Here is a 5,722-nt window from a genome sequence, read left to right on the forward strand (position 1 = left end):
TTTTTTTTTTTTTTTAGACAGAGTCTCGCAGGCTGGAGCACAGTAGCATGATCAAGGCTCACTGTAGCCTCGACTTCCCGGGCTCAAGCAGTCCTCCCACCTTAGCCTCTTCATAGCTGGGACCACGGGTGTGAACCACCACAGCCAGCTAATTTGTGTGTGTGTATAGAGGTCTTACTATGCTGCCCAGGCTGGTCTCAAACAGTCCTCCTGCCTCAGCCTCTCAAAGTGCTGGGATTACAGGCGTGAACTATGGTGCCGTCTCCCCGTTTTTGCTATGACATTTGAGCATAAGTCGCAGGCATGATGCCTCTTTACCTCGAAATACTTTTGTATGTGTGTGTTTATTTACTTATCTATTGAGACGGGGTCTGCCCCTGTTGCCCAGGCTGGTGTGCAGTGGTGTGATCACAGCTCATTGCAGCTTCAACTTCCCAGGCTCAGATGACCTTCTCACCTCAGCCTCCTGAGCAGCTGGGACTGCAGGCCGGTGCCACCACGCCCAGCTAATTATTTTTTTCTTTTTTGAGACAGAGTCTCACTCTGTCGCCCAGGCTGGAGTGCCGTAGTGTGATCTCAGCTCACTGCAGCCTCCGCCTCCTGGGTTCAAATGATTCTCCTGCCTCAGCCTCCTGCGTAGCTGAGATTACAGGCACCCACCACCACACCTGGCTAATTTTTGTATTTTTAGTAGAGATGGGGTTTCACCAGCTTGGCCAGGGTGGTTTTAAACTCCTGACCTCAAGTGATCCTCCCACCTTGGCCTCCCAAAGTGCTGAAATTACAGGTGTGAGCCACCATGCCTGGCCTCAGTGTGCGTTTCCTAAAAACAAGGCCATTTTCTTACAGAATCACAGTATAGTGATCTCCTCAGGAAAGGCAAGTGCACTGGGCACTTTTTATGCACCACCTAAGGTGCTCCTGGCTTTACCTGCCTCTGGGCCCAGCCCTGGGGGGTTCTAGGCTTTATCTGGCCACCTGTCCCTGCTGCTGCTGAGCCGGAAACACTGAGGAGCCACCAGGCACAGTGAGCCATGGGGTGTGAAGGTGCTGACTGCAGGGCACCTCTGACTAATGAAGATGGGAGCCTTGGACACGCTCTCCCTCCTCCTGGCATTTATCCTCAGATCCAGGTTGTTCTGTCTCTTGGAGGACATCCCGGGAGACAGCAGCCAGTCACATTAGACACTCAGGGGCAGGGCTGTCACACAGAGCCCCACACTCAGTGCCTGGGGTTTAATGGTCTGCAGTCAGCTTGAAATTCTTAATAATTTTATCTTGAAAAATTTTAAATTGGCTGGGTGCTGTGGCTCACAGCTGTAATCCCAGCATTTTGGGAGGACAAGGCAGGTGGATCACTTGAGGCTGGAAGTTCAAGACCAGCCTGGCCAACATGGTGAAACCCCATCTCTACTGAAAATACAAAAATTAGCTGGGCATGGTGGCAGGCGCCTGTAATCTCAGCTACTTGGAGGCTGAGGCAGGAGGATCACTTGAACCCAGGAAGTGGAGGGTGAGCTGAGATTGGGCCACTGCACTCCAGCCTGGGCGACAGAGCAAGATTCCAACTCAAAAATAAAAAAAAAAATTAAAAATAAAGAAAAAGAAAAATATGGCCAGGTGTGGTGGCTCACACGTGAGGTCAGGAGTTTGAGATCAGCCTGGTTAACACGGTGAAACCCTGTCTCTACTAAAAATACTGAAATTAGCCAGGTGTGGTGGAAGTTACCTATAATCCCAGCTACTTGGGAGACTGAGGCAGGAGAATTACTTGAACCTGGGAGGCGGAGGTTGCAGTGAGCTGAAATCATGCCACTGCACTCCAGCCTGGATGACCGCGCAAGGCTCTATCTCAAAAAAATAAAAATTGGAAATTGAATTTCATGTTGAAATTTGTGATTTGCAAGTTGAGTCTAATGGACACTGGAGCCCGCACAGGAGGCTTGGAACCTTGGCTCCCACGTGGCCCGGCCTGCTGCCATCCAGGGACAGGTTCTTAGGTGCTGGCTTCCTACCCACCACCCAGAAAACCTGCCACCCTCTCCCGTTGTTGGGGTCTGGGCAGAGATGAAGAGTCGTACCCCATGCACCTCTGAGGGTCTGCACCCATTGTGGGTCCCCGCAAGCACCAGCTGAGGCTGTTGATATACCCATTTTCCTGCCGAGGAGACTGAGCCAGGGTTTCTGCTTTGAACAGAAGCTTGCCCCTTACCCCGGCAGCCTGACTGCCCATGCTGGCTCCCTCTGTCCTTGTACACTGCACTGAGACAGCAAATTCCTTTGTGTCCTGCTCTCTCGGGTCACAGGGCCCCGTTGGGCATGGAAGCACAGCTTCCACCTGCCTGAGCCAACAGAATAATCACAGCAGTGGAACCTTCTTTGTTTCTGGAGCCACTCAACATGCAAAACTCCAAGCGCTTTGTAGGCATGACCTCCAGTGGGTCCTGTTACCCTGCCGCCCATTTCACAGATGATATAACCAACTCTACGAGAGATTAACCCACTCAAGGCCAGCCACTAATTAGTAGAGCTGAATTCAAATCCAGTTCTTCCTGCTCCAAAGCCAAAGCCCTAACTTGGACATTAACTTGGTTGTTAATTAGGTGGCATCTTTGATCATCTGGAAACAGTAACTGATCCACGTCTTTGGGCCACATGAGGACTGTGGAGACAGGAAAAGGCGCCGGACATGGGCTTGGGAGTTAGGCAGGGTGAGGCCCCTGCAGTGATGCTGACGCTTGGACCAGGTAGGCCCAGGGCAGGCTCTCCGCCATGGCCAAGCGAGGGCTGGGCCTGGGCTGGGGCCAGTCCTGTGTTCTTCCCGAGGCCCAGTTCCCTGAGCCAGGCAAAGCAGATCTGAGTCATCGGCGATCGGAGTCCCCGTCCCTGACTCCTCGCTCGTACATCATACATTCCCGTCCTTGGCTCTCGGCAAAACCCTTCTAACTTCTTAGCTCACCCCACCCTTTTCCCTGAAATAAATCAAAGAAGTTTCAAGCTTGGAAGGAGGTCACTGAATCTAAGCTTTTCAGTTTGCAAACTGAGAGCCCAGGGTTCGCATAGAGGCCCCAGTAGATTGGAAGATGCCTGGGCTTACCTCCTGGGTGGAATCTTGTCCCTGCCACCCAGTCCCTATAAGCCCGGGGCCAATTAACCTGTTGGTGTCTGAACATTCTCCCAAAGGGGAGACCCTCTTAGTGTGATCATGGTGTCTTCACCAAAGGATGTGGAATCACTGGGGGCATAAACTACAAGAGCTTTCTGATTCCAGGACCCAGGGATTGCTCCTGACACTCTGTAAACCATCTCATTACCCACTCAACAAACCCTGCCGCACAGAGAGGTAGCAAAGACTTTAAGTAACCTCCCTGAGGAAACCTAGTAACCAAAGCAGAGCTGAGGTCTACCAGATGACTGAGCAGAACCTCACTGGCCCCGGAGGAGCCGTGAGCACTGGCCCCAAGCCTGGAGCTCCCGGAGTCCGGGGCTGCAGCCGCCCAGCTCTGGGGCCAGCCCCGAGAGAGGAGCAAGGAAACCGACCCCCTCCAGATCAACAAAGCATTTCCTCCCCGAAGCCTGGGCCCAGAAGGAGGAGGTGCTGCGCACACAACTGTTTATAGAGACAGATGTTTGGGACGGAAAAAGAGAGACAGCCCTCCTCCATCCCCATGGAGACAGAGGAAGTTTGTAACTCGGGCAGCGGCAACTGGAACTGAAAAAGGAGAAGGGGAAAAAAAGGGAGGGAAGCAGGTCTGACCCACTGGAAACAGTTTGACATTTTCAGATGCTGGTGCCTAACAAAGGGGTGTTGCCAAGGCAACTGGGCCTGCGGGCACAGGGCTGCCAATCCCAGCTGGATCTGGGGCCAGAGCCAGGGAGATGGCAAGGAGCTAGATAAGTGCACCTGGGAGGGCGACAAAGAAATTCCACCGGAGAGCAAATAAATAGGCAAACACGCACACAGTGCCTCTCAGCCTGCGTCCCTCACAAAGCGGGGCCGTCCCTCCTCACCCCTTCCATCCCTCTTCCTCCCTCCTTCCTCTCCTTTCTCCCTTCTTTATTTTCTTCCTCCCACTTTCTACCCTTCTATCCATCCTCCCTCCCTCCCTCCCTCCCTCCCTCCCTCCCTCCCTCCTTCCTTCCTTCTTACCTTCTATTTACCCTTCCTCTTTCCTTTCTACTTGCTCTGCAAGTGTTAGCATTGCCCCTGCACCCAGCCTAGGAAACATGTCCCCATCGTCCTGGTGACAGCTGGCAGGTGGCTCTGCACATGACTGATACCAGAGTGCTGCTGCTGCCCCTAGAGTGAGGCCTTCAGGAGGGGCCCAGCATGGCCACATTGGCCCTCCCTGGCTGGAGACCCTGGGCAGTTCAGCTGCAGTCACAGGGAGTAGAGAGAAGAAGGAGAGGCTTTGGGGCCTCTTCTAAAGAACCACACCTGGCTCCTTGGAGTTCCTCTCCCTGTAGCCCCAGCAGAGCCTGCCTGGCTCCCCATGGCTGGACCCTGCTTCCTCAGCCTCTGGCTGGGAGGTAACGATCGCTGATGTTGGTGACATTGTCATCTCATGGTCCCCAAAGCTGTGAGGTCCATTGTGGAAATCTACAGCTGCAGCTACCCCCATGCCAACTGTCCTGAGACCCCGCCACGCCCACGCTCCCCTCCCCAGAACCCTAGGCTTCTCTTCCAGCTTGGCCAGATGACCCTGGTCTCTCTCCTCGCCTCCCTCCAGGGGATGAGGGAGCGGACTTCCGATGAACTCTGGCCGAGGTGACGGGAATCCCTGAAGCCAGGATGTTCTGTGGGAAAGGACTGGAAGGGAGTGCTGAGCCGGGTGACCCCGCTGGTTCTGGGGCCACTGCCTCAAGTCCAAAGGAGGGGGCCGCCCCCATCCCCAACCTCAGAAACCTCCTGAGCTGCCCCATGATTGGGAGGCAGCCCACAACTGCACACCGTGTACATGGAGCCGGGCCGGGAGCGCACCCCGATTCCCAGGCCGGCACTGGGAGGGGGAGGGGCCGGGCAGTCATTCTCCTCTGACCATGGGGAAACAAAGGCCTAGTGGAGACGGTCCGGCTGGAGGCTGACAGGGGCAGGACTGAGCGGAGGCTGAGGCCGTGGAGATGTGTCCACAGCTGGGGGTGGGGCAGGGGAGACAGCAGGCACGGCCCTCAGCTGGGTTAAGTGGTGGCTCCGAAGGAAAGCTCAGGAAGGCTGGGCCAGGACTGTAGATTCAGAGTCACTAACTCTAGCTGTGGCCTGGAGGACTGAGAAGGCACGACTCAAGCCCTGAAGACCAGGAGGCAGGAACCCAGTCCTAGAAATGACTTATAAAGCACACCACTCCACAGAGGTGCAGGGGCCTTTGGGAGGCTGGAGGTCAGTGGGTGCCCCCATCAGCTCCCAAGCAAGCCTGAGACCAGGGATGGAGGCAGGCTGGGCTCCCTGGACCCCTGGAACAGCCTGGTCTCATCCCCTGAAGCCCCGGCTCCGTGGGCAGAGTCCAGCTGCCTGGAAAACAGTGCCCGGCTCCCTTTGTGCCTCTGTCTCAGCCAGCTGAGTGACCCTGGACAAGTTACTTAACCTCTCTAGGCTTCAACGACCTCATCTATAAAATGAGGATAATGGGCCGGGAGCGGGGGCTCATGCCTGTAATCCCAGCATTCTGGGAGGCCAAGGTGGGTGGATCACCTGAGGTCAGGAGTTTGAGACCAGCCTGGCCAA

The sequence above is a fragment of the Cebus imitator genome, unplaced genomic scaffold, assembly GCF_001604975.1.
Source record: "Cebus imitator isolate Cc_AM_T3 unplaced genomic scaffold, Cebus_imitator-1.0 Scaffold36, whole genome shotgun sequence".
NCBI lineage: Eukaryota > Metazoa > Chordata > Mammalia > Primates > Cebidae > Cebus > Cebus imitator.